At 44.4% G+C, this 20,629-nt stretch overlaps 2 long non-coding RNA genes across 2 annotated transcripts in view; one reads left to right on the top strand and one right to left on the bottom strand.

Annotated features, from left to right (window-relative positions):
* Nucleotides 1-20,629, top strand: part of LOC310836497 — a 273,260-nt gene that overhangs the window by 231,881 nt on the left and 20,750 nt on the right. The gene's annotated exons all lie outside the window — the stretch shown is intronic.
* Nucleotides 1-20,629, bottom strand: part of LOC310836521 — a 31,770-nt gene that overhangs the window by 10,813 nt on the left and 328 nt on the right. Inside the window, exon 2 of the long non-coding RNA XR_014560101.1 lies at nucleotides 17,836-17,910. This is a non-coding gene — a long non-coding RNA (uncharacterized lncRNA). The remainder of the gene's footprint in view (nucleotides 1-17,835; nucleotides 17,911-20,629) is intronic.

The following is a 20,629-nucleotide window of genomic DNA, read 5'->3' as shown; positions in this document are numbered from 1 at the left end:
ATTAAAATCCCACAACGTTATTAAAAGGAATTGTTCAATCCCTTTAATTGGCTCGGAAGATAAATTCTTTCCTCAGCCCAGGGGTCACGGCCATCAGCAGCTATTTATTAGCTGCATTGATTGAGAAGAACAGCCTTTAAATGGAAATAAATTGAATTCTATGGCAAAGAGGATTCCATACAGGCTACTAATGTAAGACAGGAAAGCTTAGCAATCACTCAGAGGGGGTTTGTATTCTGTATATATTTTTTCCTTCTTTCTTTTCAATTTCTTGACAGCCTCAACTATTCTGCTCCCAACCACACACACACACACACACACACACACACCAGCATGTATACCACACACACCCCTAAATGAAGACAGGACCCAGAAACAATATATAGAATGATAGGATAGCTTGCCGAGCAGATTCCCCCGCCCAGTTGGTTATCTGGTTTGTTCTTCACTTGCCACTCAGGCAAGAGCGGATGGAATTTGTGGGTGGAATGAGGACAAGAGGTTAAAATAATTAAAGAAGATATTTGTTCAAGCCACCCCCATTAAACCAGCAACAAGTAGCACTTGTTCAGAAGGAGAGCAGGTTGGGGTAAGGTGAAGGATTTAAAACCTACAACTACAGACAAATGTATCAATACCACAGATGGAGAAACTAATATGACAAGTCTCTTTGTGACCCCCATGGACCAGAACATGCCAGGCACTTCTGTCTTCCACTGCCTCCCGCAGTTTGGTCAGACTCATGCTTGTAGCTTCGAGAACACCGTCCAACCATCTCGTCCTTTGTCGTCCCCTTCTCCTTGTGCCCTCCATCTTTCCCAACATCAGGGTCTTTTCCAGGGAGTCTTCTCTTCTCATGAGGTGGCCAAAGTATTGGAGCCTCAGCTTCACGATCTGTCCTTCCAGTGAGCGCTCAGGGCTGATTTCCGTCAGTATGGAGAGGTTTGATCTTCTTGCAGTCCATGGGACTCTCAAGAGTCTCCTCCAGCACCATAATTCAAAAGCATCAGTTCTTTGGCCATCAGCCTTCTTTATGGTCCAGCTCTCACTTCCATACATCACTACTGGGAAAACCATGGCTTTAACTATACAGACCTTTGTTGGCAAGGTGATGTCATCATCATCATCATCATCATCATCATCATCATCATCATCATACAATAGCCACCACAGACACATTTCATGAATGGTGGGAGGGTTATATTTGATTTAGTTTGCATTTAAAGGCCAGCTTAACTTAATTCACATTTCCTTTGTGAACTGAAACAGAGTCGTCTTTCTCACAAAGGAGAAGGCTATCAATGACTACTAGCTATGATGACCACACTCTGCCTCCACAGCTGGAAGCAATAATGCTGGAAACTATGGGAGGGGAGAGGGCTCTTGTGCTCATGTTCTGCTCCCTGGTTTCCCACAGACACCTGGTTCTCCACTTTGAGGACAGGAAGCTGGACTAGATGGGCCACTGCGCTGACCCAGCAGGCTTTTCTTGGGTTCAAAAATCACACTTCTCCAAATTATGCAGCCAAGCTCCATACACTACGAGATGGAAAGAAATGAATATATTAGTAAAAACAGCATGCAGGAGGCTTTGTATTAGAAGAAGCTGCTTTGCAAAATGTGTACATTAGGTAAAATTACATACGGTAAGAGAATTTCACACAAAAATTCTGAGGATTTTTCAACAACAAAAAAGAAGCAGAAACTGGTGTGGAAATGTGAGGCACCAAACACAAGACGGGAAAAATGAGGAATTGGGGGAAACTGAAATAGATTTGTCCATACCTAACGGTGCTGTTACTTTATTGCTCAGCTATCCCATAAGGAACATGACTGGAGGCCCCACCCCCATCACATGGCTCACTCTTGGGCTACATCATTGTGCGCTGGCCTATAGCCTGGATGGTATCATTACATTTCTTGACAGGCCAACTAGCTTGAAAATATGATGTAAGCTCTGTTATTTGTTACTGTTGCCTCAACAAATAAATAAATGTGCTTATGTATTCATTTAAAATGATTTAAAGCTTGAAAAATGGAGGACTGTCCTTCTCTTTTTTTTAAAAAAAAAGGAAGAATAATATTTTGCCTTCTAAACGACACATTTTTATTTTGCCTTTGCCACCATCCACCGACTGCCGAATACATTTCATGGTGCTCGCCTTCATCTGGGAGTTTAATTGCTTGAGATTGTTACTCGTAGGCTGTTAATTTATTAAAACCAGATCCCTTGTATTACTCCGGAGCCCAGAAGAATCATTGCATTCCATTAAGGGCAGCCGCGCGTGCCGGCTTTGCTTTGTCTCCGGCCACCTCTGTAATTGCACCCCTCTGCTAAGCTGGAAAAAGCTCCCCAGATGCCAGGCCAGGCAACTGGCTTCTCATCAGGGTGGATTATGCTGAGAAACGTACGGACTCAGATTCGTCGCAGGAGGAGAGGAGGGAGCTGGGAAGGCAGCGTGCAGCAAGGTTTTGTTTCAGGAAAAAGAGAGGTGGAAGTTGCCAAGTCTCATCTGCACAGAAGTAAGGATGGAAGAGAAGTTCCATTCAACTCGCATTTATAGGTGAGCTTCACCTAATTCACTGTTTCCGAAACAATATGCAAACTGAGATGTTGCCATCCTTTGACATCGTCAGGGAAGTTTTTGTATTTGTTCATCTTTGTTGGAAGCCACCCAAAGTGGCTGGGGAAACCCAGCCAGATGGGTGGGGTACAAATAATAAATTAGTAGTAGTAGTAGTAGTATCTGCGCTTGCCTGAATTTTGCAACGCACTTCGTGTGTACAGAAAATGCATATTGCAGGGTAAAGTGAAAATAGCATACAGAAATTCATTGTGTTTGCAAAAACTGTTTTGCCAAAATTGCATTTCAAATGTTGGATCAGAAAAAATGGGGGAGGGGCCTCTACCCTGAAGTCCCCAGAACAAGGATAGAATTGAAATGCAATCACAGAATCAGAGAGTTGGGTGGAACCTTGGAAGTCATCTGGTCCAAAAATTAAATATAGCACCTCTCATCAAGCTCTCCTGTTGCTTCTCTCACTTTGCACCTCTTCCTCTAATAGATGCTTTCAACTCCTTCTGTGCTTTTTTTATGGAAACCTTCTCTGAGTGCTTGTTAATTTGTGACCTTTATCCAAATTAATTACAGTGAAGTAGTTCTCACAATCGCTAGCATGGATTAGAAGAGCTTCCAAGTGCTCCTTGGAAGAATGAAAAGCCTTTGTGCCATTCTTTAACCACTCCGATTGTGTGAACAGAAGGTGTTGATAGATAAGTAAGGCACTTGGTGAAACCTTGGGAATGTCTCCTTAATTTTTCTTTGCCACATTTAAAATGAGGTTCACACGAAGGATGGCTGCAGAAAACTTCTTAGTGTGCGTTGGCAGAAATGTGGCGTAAGCAGGTAGCAAGGAAAGAAATGTTGCCTGCTGAAAATACAGGATTTATACAGACTTGGGGCTAGGGCTCTCATCTCTTCATTAACCAACCCCTAATGAATTGCCTCTATTGAAAACAAAGGTGCTTTGAGTGGGTATCAGGTGTTACGAAAGTTTTAGCTGTGTTGTTAGACATTCACAGATGCAATTAATGCTCTGGTTGACAAGTGATGAGTAGGCCCTACACCTCATGGCAAAGTGGCCATGTGGTTGCTTTAGCCGAAGGAGAACTGTACTGACTTGGAGAATTATGAATAGATAAATGATGCAAAGGTGCAGCTATATAGTATGATAAGTGTGGGGCTGCTGCAAAAAACGACTACAGTGGTACCTCGGGTTAAGTACTTAATTCATTCCGGAGGTCCGTTCTTAACCTGAAACTGTTCTTAACCTGAAGCACCACTTTAGCTAATGGGGCCTCCTGCTGCTGCCACCACGCCGCCGGAGCACGATTTCTGTTCTCATCCTGAAGCAAAGTTCTTAACCTGAAGCACTATTTCTGGGTTAGCGGAGTCTGTAACATGAAGCGTATGTAAGCTGAGATACCACTGTACTCCCATGTCTGATTCCTTATTTCTTGATTTCATTTATTTCATGAAATTTACATACCACTTGACTGTATAACCTCAAGTACAACTTGCCATGTGCTCAAGTACAACTTGCCATGTGCTCTGGCATCCTCACACTATGTGTTTCCAATCACCTTGACCTCTCCTGAACATATGAGCTTCCTTTATCAACTGTATCAAGCCAAGGGTAGCCTTACTGCATATAATGGAGGAAGAAGAACTCAGTGGTAGAGGACATGCTCTGCATACAAAGGTTCCCATGTTCAATCCCTCTCATTTCCAGGCAGGAGTGGGAAAAACCAACACCATCGGAGAGACAATACTAAACCAGATGGACCAAAGGTCTGATGTGATATAAGAATGGTTCTTTCAGGGCTGCCATTTTAAAAATGTCTGTCCATCTAAAGACTGTTTACTAAGAAGGCGCTTTCCAAAGTTTTCCATGTGAGTGGTTGACCGCATGCCCTTGGAATTAAAGCCATTATTTCCCAGGCTACCCATTTTTGGCAGGTTTTGAGTGACTTTGGGTGCCATGGGCACATGGCGATATGATCACACAATGGCTTTGCCGTGTGCCAAACTCTGCATGGACCCACTATGCTCACATTCACAGTGCGCCAATTTGGACACACCCGTTGGACTCTAGAGTTTCTTTGTCTCCTAGAGAATCTGGTAAGCAAGAACCAAATTCCACAGCAGCCAACTTCTCTCCAGCAGAGACTGCTTCTTTATAATATGTGATTTATTTTAGCCACAGGTTGGCCAAACCTCATCAAAGCTCCCTTTAAAGCCGTAAAACCAAGTAAAGGAAGGCTACAATGTAAGGTTCCCAGAAACCCATTTCATTTAGATTAAACTAGGCAGTTATTGTGTTTTAATACCAGAATTGATTATTATAAGTATGTTTATTGAGCTTTAGTAGCCTAGATTTGTATCTATTTCATAGTTGTTAATCTGCGATAAATATGTTTTTAATAATCTTGCACTATTTATTGAGCATAAAGCTGTCTACTGAAATGGAGAGTGAGATCGCTAAAAGATACTTATTGTATGTTACTCTGCCACAAATTCATTGCTGCATCCCTTTTTGCAGAGATTTACTTTTAACTAGGGGTAAAAGGGATGTAGCTCTTGGGCAATAAATATATTTTTAATAAGCTATTGATATTTAACCTGTTATCACCAGCTTAACAAACGCATGGCATTAAACGGCTATCGGCAAACCGCTCTTCGTAATTTCTTCTTCGGGATTTGATGAAAGTGGCGCTGGGAAACGGAAAATCTAGAAATAGGAGCAGTGTGGGCCTTATAGGACAAGTTGTACCTACACAGCTCCACTGATGCGTCTATGTCTTGCTATGCCACATTCCAGCTATTCTTCTCCCATATGCCCACCTACAGATCCGCCAATACATCTATGCCTTAATAGGCTGCACTTCTGCTATTCTGGTCCACATGCCCACCTACAGCTCTAGCAAGGCATCTCGTTCCTGGCATAGAGCACATTCTTCTATTTCAGTAAACCTTGTGATTGCCAATGCAATTTACTTTGGACTATAGCTGATGGGCAATCCATTAAGTTTATCTCATTTTGGCTGAAGGTAAGAAAATTGAAATAATAAACAAAACTAACAAAGCACCTTCAAACACAAATTCCAGTCACACTAACAGGAGCAGTGCTTTTTTCTGGGGGAACACAGGGGTCTGCATGCCCCTAAACCAGGCACAGGCAAACTCGGCCCTCCAGACATTTTGGGACTACAACTCCCATCACCCCTAGCTAACAGGACCAGTGGTCAGGGATGATGGGAACTGTAGTCTCAAAACATCTGAAGGGCCGAGTTTGCCTATGCCTGCCCTAAACATTTTGTGAATCTAACGGGAGAAGAAACTAAAATATATATAAAAAAATAGTTTATTCTCTAGCACGGTAAATAATCAGTTCCGTTGCTACCCCCGATAGTGGCCTCATTTCCTGTCACAGTCTTTCCAAAGTCCAGACAAAAGCAAGCATTTAATGTGTGAAGTAGGAGTTGGAATCTAGCACAGTGACTGGTCAGTTTTGTTGTTACCACCTCCATTTCCTTTCCCAGTGTTTCCTGAGTCTCAGATGGAAGTGAGCATTTAATGTGTGAAGCAGTGTGGAATGTGGATGTGTGATAATATAAGGTAATGCATGTTCTTTGTACTTTTGTCCATTTACTGTATTTATTTTTCCTGATTTGAACTATAAAATGATGGCTTTCTTGAGCCAAAATAAGAGTACCCTTAAACATTTTTTTAGGAAAAAAGGCACTGAACAGGAGTGAGCCTCGCCCATGTTTAGGGCCCTTGAGGTGGAGTGAAGCAGCCACGCTGAGCAGGAAGAATCTCAAAGGGAACTTGTGAGACCTCACAGAGCTCTCACAACATCTGACAAGAGCTCCACAAGACATCATGAGATGTCGGTGGAATCTGCTGCTGTGACACTTTCCCATTCAGGTGGCGAAACAGGATGGGCCACCCCTGCCCACATTGGCCTTTAGGGGGGGGGAGCCACTGTCTGTATTAGGGTGATACCTTGGTTAGGCCATCCGAAACGTCACAAAATACTTTGCAAACTCTCAAGTTCTCTCTACTTGGCTGGAACCTCTGTATGCAAAGCACTAAATCCCAAAGGAACCTTCCTTTGAAAAGAGTTAAGCTCACATAGGCCAAGATTTCACTGGAGTCAGAGCATGCTTAACTCTGCTGGATTGTGGCCAATGTCTTTTAACTGTCTAAGACCAGAAAGAGAGGGAGACACAGCTAAGGGCTTCTCTTGCCCCGCTGCTTTCCCCAGGGGGAAAACTGGTCTTTAGCACTCAATCGGAGCAAACAGCAATTTGGGTTTTCTCAGGATTCAGGTTTTGCACTAAAAAAGCACATGTCTAGCAAAAAAACCCCTGCTCTGACCCATGCTTTCTAGGGCAAGGGCAAGCAGAAGTGTGGACAAGGCCTTACCCTCTCTTTACTTCACTTAATGGAGTGAATGAAGAAAGATTAAAACCACCTCTTCCGTTCTTTTCTCATGGTCCCATCTTGTTTGTTACACATCCATTTATTAGCCTTTCAAATCCTTCCTTTTGAGCTCCGGTCTGATTCCGCCATATGCCACACAACGAGGCAGCGATCCAAACATGGCAACTTTTAATTGAGCCATATCACCAGCTCCGGATCAAATGTAAAATTAACGATCCTGAATCATAATAATCATAAACTCACACATAACCCCGCGCAAATAACTATTTGCCGTGAGTCTAGAGTGTTAAGCTGATTTGCAAGAAGTGCACACGCTACCCAGGAATTCTAATTAACCAAATTAACACTATCACTTGAAATCATGTCTCGGCGGCAGGACACTTCTGAATGGCCTCGGGCTGGCAGCAAAGGAGCCAGATAAATAACTGGTGCCATCGCCAGGGCTTCAGAGGATTCTGTTTCTCAATGGGAACAAAGATAGCCACACACTGGATATGTTCTATTGAACTGATCCAGCAGGGGAGACTTGTGCATGAATGTATGTTTACACACTGGGTGCACATCTACATATTTACCGCAGTGTTCATTGGGACTCATTCAACTATTTGAATGCAGGTGATTTCTTTTGAAGAGGATGGGAATGCAGGTGACATGAGCTGGATCGGGGTCTGTGTGTAGACTGGGGCAGAGTGAGTGGGACACATTCCAAGGCAAACCAGTGTTTGTGAGAATGTGGCAAAAACTTGCCATGACAAGACAAAACACAAAGAGCAGGAAAAGACCACTGATCCATGGCTTTTGCCCGTAACTGGTTTCCACTATAACCAGCTGGTTCTCAGAAGCAATGACCAGTGCCAACAATCCACTGAAATGGAGTAACCAGCACCAAACTCCCACCACTCCCTTAAAGTCAGTACAGTGGTACCTCGGGTTAAGTACTTAATTCATTCCGGAGGTCCGTTCTTAACCTGAAACTGTTCTTAACCTGAAGCACCACTTTAGCTAATGGGGCCTCCCGCTGCCGCTGCACCGCCGGAGCACGATTTCTGTTCTCATCCTGATGCAAAGTTCTTAACCTCTTAACCTTACTATTTCTGAGTTAGCGGAGTCTGTAACCTGAAGCGTCTGTAACTCAATGTACCACTGTAGTAAAAAAAGGGAAGAATCAGGAGAGAGTCAGCCTTTTTCTCCCCACATACTGTCAATCAGCCCCAAATGACCAAAGGAGGACTATCAAAAACACTGTGGAAACTTTTGTTCTGACCCAAGTGCTTCACTTTGTACTTCTCTCAGCTTCATCCTCCTTTCTCATGCCCAGTCAGTCTGTTGCCAAATATCCTTTTGTGACTCTTTCACCATCTCGTTCTGAATAATTTCATGCCATCAGCAAACCTTGCAATTCAACCCTGACCCAGACAGTTTTGGATAAATTAAAGCCACTGGTCTAAATGCAAATCCTTGGAGGACCCCACTGTTTACTTCGCTCCACTATGAAACAGTTGATTTATTTCACTTTATGCTTGCCTGATAAGATCATGCTTTGTTCTTGTAACCTCCCATCATCTCTTATCTTCCCCCTCCGAGACCACCCTCATATATAGGAATAGTCTTGTTTATATTCTGCCATCTTATGAGATTCACCCTATCTGAGCATGAAGGAAACTGACATTTTAAAAAAAAAAAATCCAGTTCTCCAACTATTATGAAATTATCACATTTTTTTTTTTACAATTGAAAAAATGTTTTCATGCTTGTGCATCCATGTGGAAGTCCCCCCTCCCCAATCTAGTCTAACTGTGCACTTGCAAATGAAGGATGAACTTCTAAGATGGTATCACTGGAAAGAGTAACGATCAGCATGTTCATGTGTTCTAGAGGGTGCAGAAATCCGAATGCAAAGATGCAGTATGAAATACAACCAATATCAGACCGCATGAAAGATGCATTAATACATTCACTGCAAATTTGGTCAAGTCTTGTTAGCAAAGCAGTAGAGATTGTGGTGAAATGACATCCTATTTATGTAAGGATCGTTGTCGGAAGAAACAGCAAAAAATATCTCAGCAGGAACTAGCAAATAGTTGATTGTGTTGAAATGCTCTAGACCAGCCTTCCCCAATTTGGTGATGTTCTAGACTTTAACTCCCAGCAGCCCCATCCAGCATCCAAAGGCCATGGAGCTTAAGGTGAATCTTTCTGGGGGGCATCAGGTTGGGAAAAGCTGCTCTAGGACAATGCATGTCAGGTAGAAACTGTAATCTGTGTGTCTAGGAGATGCACAAATGGACAGTTCTGGGCGAAAAATGAGTTGCTTCTGAAGACTTTCTGTCCAAAATACACTGGGCTATAGCATTCATCATAACTTCCTAGCACCTGTAGAGATCCTCGCCCTTTCTGTTTGTTGTAATCATTGCTATTGCCTTCCATTTTTATTTATTTTTTACTTCCCACGGTGATTGCCACCATGAGGAAAGGCCCATTAAATTCAGCATCCTTTCAACAGCACCCCAGAGGAAGTTTCCTTTCTTCACCCAGGAAGAAGGACCATTTCCCCCCAATCTTCTCTTTCCCACCGTTGCTCCCAGATTAATTGCAATCAGCTTTCTGAATTGTGCATTTACAAAGGCAGCCTAATAGTGAGCACCTGCGGGAGCCCCTAGTTAATGCCCAGTGGGGGAGCTGCTCGCTGCAGAACCCGTGTTAATGCCCGGCAGAGTCATTATAATGAAGGGTGTTGTGGCAAGATAGCACCAGCGGAATCTGTTCCTAATGAGAGACTTCAAAGCAGTAATGAGCTTGCAAAGCAATCCTTTTCATTTACTGAACTGGCCCCATATGCTCGGCGTTTAGACAGGGGTCACACATCAGGCAGAGAGAATGTGTGTGCATGTGGGCAGATATAATATATTTGTCATTCTCTAAAAAGCACAGATTAATAATTGCCCTCACTGAAATGAGACCTTTTACCATGAAGTGAGCCGGGGAGAAGGGAGACATGCCAGCCAGGGTGCCGGTGGCTCCCACAGGTCAGATCCTGGACGCACTAAGAGCTGAAGTAAATGTTTCTAATTAACTCTTTTGATTCGCTAAAAAGCAACTTGGCGGTAACCAACTCTCTGGTCAGCAAATTCTAGGTGCGATTAGACTATGGCTGGCCAAATTGCTCCACCCTGAGAGCAAACATTTTGTGGCTGTCAGTTGCAGGGAGAATTCACACACATATGTGATTTCTAGCACCATATTACCTGTCTGCATTCAGACAGGCCAACTCTCCAGCATCTGCCCTATGCCAGAAGCTAAATTTACTTCCCCTCTGGCTCAAATGGGAGAGGAGGTGTGTGTGTTTGGAAAGAGATGCAGTGAATCACAGGGACTTGGAAACAGGTCATCTGATTTGCACAATTCACCCCTGCCTCAAACACCCTGTGGTGAGGAATGCTGACTTGTCAAAAAGAGAGGTGGGAAGCTGCAGATATCCTATTAATAATTTGCTTGCTAAGTTGGGTCACTATTGGCAAAACATTTTGCAAACCTCGGTGTTAGTCAATCAATGCATTTTTTTAAAGCGTCCCATAGTTGCAGAATAAAAAATATTTGCATTAGTATCCAGACAGCTTCATTGCTCTTTATGGCTGAGATCCAAAGGCCACCTTTCAAGACATCCACACCCCTTGGCGGCCATACCAGCATATTTCTCTTCTTTCTACCTTTCTAGTTGTAGCTTGCCATACCGCATCCAATGCTTCTTCTGACATTCTCATAAATTTTGGTGGTGGCCTGTTTGTCAGCACCCCAGAAGTCTGCAAAGTATCATGCTGTTTTGCTTTTCTGTCCCTTTTGTTCTCCTTTATCTCTATATTTTTCAGGGTCCATTGACTTTTCTAGATGTTGCCTATGGATCACTGAATAGCTCTGGATTTTCAAAATTATTATCTTGTTAAAGCACAGCAACAGAGGATTTTTTAAAAAGTGAAAAGTTTTGTTTAATGTGTTTTTTTAAAAAAAAAACACACACACAATAACAATGACCCAAAGCTCTTCAGAACTCCATAGGCAGCATTCTAGACTCCCTCATATTATAAGGCCTATCAGAGAACACAAACAAGCCCCACAAAAGTTCTGAAGGTGGTGTTGTTTTTTTAATGCAATGCAAGAGAATCCACCCTACTAAAAATGTTAAATTTAATTTATTGTTTTCTTTTAAGGTATGAAAAAGCGAGATACTCTTGCTTCTGCTCCTCTCTCCCCGTGGTGTGTGTTTTTAAAACTGCACTTGCATATTTTGTATCCGGGGTGGTCTAGAAATGTTTTTAAAATAAAGAATGGATTTTGGAGGAAACTGAATTCTTTTTACTTCCTGCACATAAAGTTCCTGGGCCCATCGGTTTGCAATTTAGCAAGCTTAATCCACTTGGGAGGTGGAGCTCCTCTGCCTGTAAATTTAATCCACTTCAACCAAAAGGGGGGGAAATGTTAGAGCCATTGTTAGATTCCATTACTGTGCATGGGGAACACACATATTATGTGTACAAAGCAGGTCAGATCCTGAATTACAGATCAAAGCACAGAATGGATTTTTTAAAGCACCTAGATGCAACATGAGTCTTCGGGCGGGGTGAGGCCCCCATGTGCCTATTAAACGGTCCTGTCCTGGCTCCCACCCTCAAACACAGCACTCAGCTTAGATATCCCTAAAGACTTGATTCCACAAGTCAGTACACGGCTTAAACACAGATCAGGTCTATACAGTTTGTAAGTTCAAAACCTCTGAGACATATGCCTAGGCCCAAGCTATGGTGTTGTCTTGACACTTGAGACACACCTCGGGCTCGTCTTCTGAAGAGCAGGGCAGGCACAGTCATTCGCATGGTTCTCGCCACAAGCAATGGGACTGGCCAATCAAGTGGAGACCCCTGTGAGTCGGCCACATCTGCTCATGCTGGTGCCAGGGGCTGGATTGCCTCAGCCAGCTCACTGACCAACTCAGGCCCAGGCAATCTCCTCAGTCACCTGAGAAACCTTGTTGATAGGAGGCAGGGTGGGGGCTGGAAATGGTGGCGCTGCCTCCTCCTCTGGGACATCCTCACTAATGGGGCAGAGCTAGGCTGTCTCCCGATACAATACTTGGCCCCTCAGTGATCTCATCCCAATCCTCCTCCCCCTCTGGCCAATTATGTGCCCAGGAGACTTAATGCATGCTCAGAAGCAGAGAAGAGGACAGCAAGGGAGCTTCATACATCTACCTGGCAAAGTTCCCTGTGGCCTGACCATAGCTGTCAACGTTTCCCTTTTTTTAAGGGAAATTCCCTTATTCCGAATAGGATTCGCAAGAAAAGGGAAAAGTTAACAGCTATGGGCCTGACAGCCAGTCCCCAGTAGGGACTAAGCTCAAATACCAACCTTTTCCACCAGCACGGGTCTTTGGGTCAGGATTACCCCATCCTCACAAAGCACCATAGAGAGGGGCTTTAGGGGAGCCCAGAGAGGGCATTTAAGGCAACACTGACCTCTTCCTCTTCCTTTAAGGAATGGAATGTGCCCCTCGAGGAAGTTAGCCACAGAGAGGAGAGCAAATCCACTACTATGCACATGTCCTTCACAGCCACTAAGGGGAGCCAGACTATATTGGCAACATAGGAAGCTGCCATATACCAGTTCAAACCATCTAGCTCAGTATTCTCAACACTGAAAGGCAGCAGCTCTTGAGGTTTTCAGGCAGGCGGTATTCTCATTCCTACCTGGAGGTGCTGAGGATTGAACCTGGGACCTTATGCATTCAAGACAGATGTTCTCCCGCTCCTCAGATATTTACCTTACTCTCTCTGGATGATATCCAGACTCCTGTGTAAGGGCTGGTCTTGACCCTGAGAGGGAAGGGGAAGATTCTTCTGCAGAGAAAGGAGAGTTAAAAATCAAGGATGTTTGGTTTCCCTCTAAATGTTTTGCTGGGCAGAGACCCTTGACTGACTAGCAGTCGTTGTCTTCTTCCATTTGAGACCTAAGTCTCCCCCTCCGTTCAAAAGACTCTGTAACATGCTGTAGCATACTACCAGTACAGTGGTACCTAGGGTTACATACGCTTCAGGTTACAGACGCTTCAGGTTACAGACTCCACTAACCCAGAAATAGTACCTCGATTTAAGAACTTTGCTTCAGGATGAGAACAGAAATCGTGCTCCGGAGGTGCAGCGGCAGCAGCAGGCGCCATTAGCTAAAGTAGTGCTTCAGGTTAAGAACAGTTTCAGGTTAAGAACGGACCTCCGGAATGAATCAAGTACTTAACCCGAGAGTATTTGTACGCAGCTGATGCTCTTCTCTTGAGCTGCAGCCCGAGTCAGCCAGAGGAACCCATCAAACAAGGTCCTCTCGAGGTAGTCCCTCCCCTCCTCGTACCCACGTGGCTCAGCAAATGACTTTTGCACGCCATTAATAGAAAAGAGTCCAATCAAAGTTACCAGGGTATCCGTGTGGGATGCTGTCAGCAAAATGCGGTATCTGTCATCAGGGACTGTAGCTGTACAGCCCTCCTAAAAAATTACTGTCACAAAATGAAGCAACTGAGCATGAAGTGAGCATAAAGGCTTCCCTTTTTTCCCCTTTATACTTTTCCGAGCTTTCCTTAAATTCTTGTGTTGCAGTTTCAGAAGGGCTACACAAAGAGCAGTCAATTTAAATAGCACAAGCAGAGCAGGGGGGCAATTTTCTTCCTGTTTTCTCTCGTACACATACAGTCTTTTTTCAGCAACATCAGTAACAGATCACAGCGGGGTGTTGCACATAATCTGCATCCGTCTTAGGCAACGCATGGCACTAGGAAGATGTGTCAGTTTTAATGGTATGCAGCACGCAAGGATTTGATGAGGCCAGCCTCCTGTCCAACAATGCTGATTGCGCCTGCCGTTTGTTGCCACCAGCAGCGCAGCCTAGCTGCCCTCTGCATCACAGCCACGCTGCTGCCAGGTGGCATCATCACATGCACATCTAGGTCTTTGGCATATACACTAGTCATACACGTTGTTCCCACTCTTATTCTGGGAGGTACATGAAATCCTAGGTGGTGGCAGCTTGTGAGGGGGGAGGGAGGTAGCAACATTCTCCCAGCCGCAGTGCTGTGCTCACTGCGATGGGGCAAGGGAACAGCAAGTTCAAAGTAACTCTGGAACAGTGTTACTGCCATCAGAAATACCACGCTGCCTCTCTGCCCCTCCCCAACATACCAAACAAATCAAAGGGGACATTTCTTCCAAAAGTATAGGATATTCCAGCCTTCTGTCTATATTCAGGGATGGCAGCCACAGCACTGAATGCATATGTGAACAGAGGCAACCTGGAAAGCAAACCACTACAGCATTAGCTTGGGTTTGGGATGGGTTTTTGGAAGACACCCATCCGTGAATTTGTTCCATGTGTGTAGATCAGTGCACGCTGACCAACGCAAAGTCTTCGCAGTAAGGCTCTATTCCGATGGCATGAGTGTCACAACGACTGGTAGATTCTTATCTGTTGCAGCCTTCATCCGCCTTCACAACCATTGTAACATACCGCTTATTATCTTCCACCTGTTCTGCTGTTGAGGACTTTTTAAATCATTCTTTGTCTAGCTCCTTCCCTTACTGCCTTGGGTGACCCTGCTGGGAGTACAAGACTCCCGACGGCTTCACTCACAAGGGTCATAGGAACGTGCAAGCTCACTCACCATGACAAGGTGGTGATCCAGCAAGTGAGATCATCTACTCTATTCCGAACCTAAAAATGGAAAGTGTAATGCTGGTGGTCAACAGAAGAGTTTTAAAGACTCTCTCAAGGCATTTAAAAATGTAGTATAAACACCGACAAGCGGGAAACACTGGCCTGCAAGCACTCCAGTTGGAGAACAGCCTTTACCAAAGGTGTCCTGGACTTTGAAGACGCTTGAACTCAGGACGAAAGGTGGACACAAGCACATTTGGCAAACCCTCATCATGATCAACTCCCGTCTGGAAACCTATGAACCCATTGTGGAAGGATGTGTGTATCCAGAATTGGCCTCCACAGTCACTTATGGACACACTGTTAAGACTATGTTCATGGAAGACAATCTTACTCAGCTACTAGTGATCACCAAAGAAGAAGAAGAAGAAGAACAGCATTAGCACCAGAAACAAATGTTTCTGTTTGGGGGAGGGAGTTAAAGAGCAGGCTCCTCTCTTTTCTGGTATTGCCCACCCTAGCTACAAGGGCAAACATAAACCAGCACACACACACCATTCCTGACATCAAAACTCTGCAGAAATTCATGCAAGCACAAACCTATCAACCCAACACTCACTAGTCTCCTTTATCTCTGTGTGTCGCTTCCCAGTTTTCTCTCTCCTAAATACGAAACCACAGCACACACGTTCATGGAGCCAGTTGCCAGCAGGGTGCAATCCTCTCAGACCAATGAGCAAAGCAGCAGCTGCTTGTCCGTAGCACCAACCCACTGTGCACCACCAGCTTCTTCTGCCTGAGTGGACGTCCAAAACAGAGGCAGCATCAGCACAGATTTTCAGCCCAGCTCAGCATACCTTGGCCCAGCGCTCCAAGACCAGAGGACAACAAGAATATACAGCGGCCATCCTGCAGAGAACCTAAGAGCCTTAAAAAGAAAAGAAAAAGATGCTACTCCTACTTTGTTTGGTGATTTAGACCCTCCTCCAATTCATACATCAAATACATAAAATAAAGTGGTTACAGAGCACCCCAAATTAAATTTTGGGAAATGCTCAGGAACAAAAGACATGTTTGAACAAAAAAAAATGCATGATGTCACTGAAACAAGGTGAAAAGAAATTCCAGCAAATTACAGGCTTGGAAAGTAAGCGCTCATGTCAGGTGGTTGTGAGATTTTTGCCTCTTTAATGTCTAGAAACTTTTCATTTCCATACCTCATATTGAAAAACAAGCCTCCCTAGATTTTGATGCGGCGGTCCATTGTTTTTTCACAAAGCCTTCATAGAATTGTAAAGCTGGAAGTGACCACAAGGGGCATCTAGTCCAACTCCTTGCTATGCAGGAATCCTTTGCCCAACGTGGGAACTAAATACCTAAGGGATAGGAAAAGCAGTTAGTGGTGAAAATTTCCCAAGGAAAGACTTCCTGAAAAGATGAGGGTGCTGATCTTTTGCTAAGGCATCAGAGTTCTCACTTTTATTCTGGCTATAGCTTTTGGATTAATAATAATAGTTTTAAAAAGTTGAAACCTTGAAATGGGGAAAGAAGCTGTTTGCACCAAAGGGACACAATGTATTCTTTGCATGTTGATTTCCTCCAAAAAGACAAAGCAGCGCAGTTATTATCGCCGAGCAAATTATTTTGAACAAATTATTTAGTTGTCCATATTTTTCTGTTCATAAGTTATCTGCCACCTGTTTGCAATTTTCTCAAAGCTGTTGGGATCCTCTGTAATCTGCCAAAAAATGTCTGCAAAAAGAAAGGCTTTGATCTGTAGATTGTTATTCACATAGTTCCTTGTAAGTGTTTGAAATAGAATCACAAAGTAGGAAAGGGGCCCAGGGGTTGACTAATCCAATATTCTGCTTTCAGGCAAGAAAATTTTAAGAGCACTCCTGGCAGACATGCAAGAGACAACCAGCTTTTCCTTAAGGCCAGTTCTCATAAACCCTGCCTAGTAGCAACCTGCGGGTCAGAGCGGTCCTTATTAAAGCTAACAGTGCAGCAACACAATTGCTTGGAACCTTCAGCACTCAGGGCCTCTCCTTCACACCTGTTTCAGACACAGAGCATCATGTGTGAATTGGCCACCTTTCTGCTTGCAATGCCATTGAGCTGAGCAAGTCAACACACTTACAGGTTTACTTGCAAGGGTTGCCCTGTGTTACAAAATACTTACCTGTATTCTTACAAAGTGATTTATTTTGACTTGGCAAGCTCAGCTCTTACCCAATGCATAACGTTTGTTGTTTAACATTGTTTAAGAAACCTCAGCAAAGCCCTTACAAAATTGCTGAACAGAAGAGGTGGGGAATCTACATTCACAATCAGTACTTTGGACTTCACTCCCAGTTGTTTGGAATAGGCTGCATGTTACACTCCATTGAATGTCCATTGGGGTCTCTTCAGACCTGCTGCTGAATACACAAGGCTTGGGGCATGGACATCCCTCACACCCTCTAATACACAGGCATCTGGCCTAGAGAACTCTGTGGATCTAAACAGAGTTGTAATGGTTCCACCCTCACAGCATCGTTCAGCCTGGACACTGAGGTCCAGCGCTGAGGGCCTTCTGGCGGTTCCCTCACTGAGAGAAAGGAGGTTACAGGGAACCAGGCAGAGGGCCTTCTCGGTGGTGGCGCCCGCCCAGTGGAACACCCTCCCATCAGATGTCAAGGAAACAAACAGCTATCTGACTTTTAGAAGACATCTGAAGGCAGCCCTGTTTAGGGAAGTTTTTAATGTTTAATGTTTTATCGTGTTTTTAATATTCTGTTGGGAGCCGTCCAGAGTGGCTGGGAAAACCCAGCCAGATGGGCGGGGTATAAATAATAAATGATTATGATTATGATTATTACAGTGGTACCTCGGTTCTCGAACATAATCCATTCTGTTTGATTTCCAAAACGTTCAAAAACTGAGGTGCAAAGAGCTAGCCACAAGTTCAATTGGAAAAATTGGAAAACATACAGCGGAAGCCGTTTGACTTCTGAGGCGCATTTGAAAATGGAAGCAATTACTTCCGGGTTTTCAGTGTTTGAAAACCAAAACATTCAGCTTCCGGTATGCTCAAAAACCAAGGTACCACTGTATAAGATAGTCTTTATCCTGCTAGAGAGATTCAAGCCCATACCAGAAATTCAGGTTTGCAGAATTAATGTCGATTAAAGCGCACATGAAGTCCTCGCCAACCTGGTGTCTCGTGGATCTGTTAGACCTCAACTTGCGACAGCCCCAAGAGAAAGAGGGAAGAAGAGACAGGAGGGGGTTACATGGAAGGCCTGTAGCCAAGAGGCAGCACATCTGATCTGATGCAGAAGGTCCCATGTTCAATCCCTGGCATCTCCAGGTGGGGCTGGAAAAGACTCTTGCCTGAAACCCTGGAGAGCTGCTGCCAGTCAATGTCGACTACAATGGGCTTGATGGAGCAATGCTCTGACTTGGTAAGAGGCAACTTGCTGTCTGCCTGAAGCTTGACAACACTGATGATTAAGACGGTGCTACTGGAAAACAGTTTCATGCATTTAGCCACTGCTTTTGCAATTAACCTTCATGCTAGGTTCAAAGGCTGATAAGAAACAGCACAGTGGAAAACCCGCATTTCATCCCAGCCGCTTCCTCCACAGTGCGCACTAGTGTTTGGCAGAAAAAGAGAGACCGAGATAGTGTGAGTTATGCAGGTGTCATAATAAACCCAGGATGTCAAGGTATGTGTTGCATGAGTTCCTAATGTGACATGTGTTCTTTAGCCCAGAGCCTGGCTCCAGGCTAAGAGCTAAATTTTGATATTCTCTGAGGCTAAAACTTCTTCAAACCCCATTCCGGGTTAATTAGGGAAGGGAAATTTTGGATGCATCTCACTGTGAAACAGGAGTAGCTCTGGGAATGCTATGAAAGTCAGGTTTTGAGAGACCAAAACAGATGGGGCTGCTGCGGGTATATTTAAGGAGCTCTTGCGGCTAACTTTAGAAAAGTGGAGAACTTTACGGGGGAAATGAAACGGTGTTTCTCAAAAGCAGAAAGACCCCCGAAGAAGCCACGTTGACTCAGCCACTCGCAAAACAGCTCCTGTCTCATATCTTCAAATTGTTTTATATTTAGAATTTTCCTACTCATCTTTAATTCTGTCTCTCTCTCTTCCCTTTTGTGTAAGCACGTCGGACGGGCTGTGCTGTCAAATTATAATTACATTAGAGGAAATTTAGAATTCGCTGCATTAAAAAGGCCTTTGTGCTCGACAAGACAATGGGTATAGGGAATGATGGGATGCCGTCTCGTTTCAAGCGGTGCATATTTGCCACTCTTTCTTAGCATGCACCTGTGGCTGTCATTGCATACACCTGTGCTCAAGTGATTGGGAGCCGGGAGCCTGGATGCAGACGCACCTGCATTAGATCACTTCCCCAGGGTTGCGCAATCACCACAGGCCTGTTTGAATAACTCCACCAGTTTTAGCAGAATGCACACAAAGGACCATGACTTCATTTATGCAAATGACCTATTAAGAAAAAACACCCTGGCAAAATGCAAGCGCGTTCATGGGGTTCTCCTGCCTTGGAGCTGAATGGAAAACACACGGTCAGTTTGGATAAGAGGGACTTTTGAAGAAGACAAGCTCCAATGAGGTGTCCACTTCTGTACACATACTGGACTCACAGCCTTGGCTTCACACTGAAACACTAGAAGTTGACTTATTCCAGGTCAGACCATCTCACCCACCTGGACCAGAATTCCCTGCATTGACCTGCAGCCCTCCAGGTCTTAGGCATAGAGCATGGTTGGAGAAACTTTCTCTCCAAGTCACACTTTCCCTTGCAGGTGGGGCAACCTGTCAGGTGCTGCATGTCAGTGGTGGGCAGGGCCAGAGCAAAAGTAGGTGGAGTATCCATGTCTCTTTCTCTTTCTGACACTCCATTCTGTCTCTTCCTCCCTCTCTTCCTAGTGGGCTGTTGGGGAGCAGGATGGGCAGATTGCTCCTGCCAGGGGCCTGAAAGTATTTTTTTTTTTTTTGTAGGAGGCTTTGAAATCAATCCAAGGGCTGCAGGTTGCTCACTCTGGCGCAGATACTTTTAACTGGAGAAACCAAAGGTTTTTTTTGGGGGGGGGGGTTGTCTACTGTGTTGTTCCACTGACACAAACAACTTTTGTGCAGTGGGAGATGCCGTATTATAATTTAAAAATTGCATCAGCTGCACCATACACTAAAATGTCTCGTGCTGAAATTGTACACTACCACAGAATTCAAAACGTCACTGTGAGGTCATCTGGAACCACTAAGAGAATATGCCTATTGTGCCAAGATGCTTCCTAAATTAACAAGGCATCCCAGGTGTTCCAGGTGATTTGCATCCTTTTTTGACAATTGCCTTTAATGATAATTGGTTAATAGTTTCCATATTTTGATTAGGAGAATATCAAAAGTAAGCTTTCAATGGACAGATGGGGTTGAGTCAGAGGGCACTTCCACCTCTATACAGGAAAGAAATTTGATTCAGTTTTCATTTAAAGGCAAGCCTACCTAATGCCCACTTTCAAAACTATACAGTGGTACCCCTGCTTGCGAACAGGATCCGTTCCGGAGGCCCGTTCGGAACATGAAAAGAATGCACCCTGCAGCAGCGTGTCTGCGCATGCGTGGGTTGCGATTCGCCGCTTCTGCGCATGTGTGTGGTGTCATTTTGCACTTCTGCGCATGCACGAGCAGCAAAACCCAGAAGTAACCCTTTCCCGGGTCACCGTGGGACGTAACCTGAAAGGATGTAACATGAAGCGACGTAACATGACGTATGACTGCATGTGGACTTCAACACAGTCACCTCTGGAAATTCACTTTTCTCCTGAATTTTGCAATGCTTCTCCAGCCAAGTAATGTGTAGGGGGCAGGGAATGCATGTGCTTCCGTAAAATACATAAAATGCATATAGAAG

The sequence above is a fragment of the Podarcis gaigeae genome (genome assembly GCF_964106915.1).
Source record: "Podarcis gaigeae genome assembly, chromosome: 2".
NCBI classification, from domain to species: Eukaryota; Metazoa; Chordata; class Lepidosauria; order Squamata; family Lacertidae; genus Podarcis; species Podarcis gaigeae.
The sequence above is the reverse complement of the archived record's forward strand: the minus strand, read 5'-3'. Positions and strand labels throughout refer to the sequence as shown.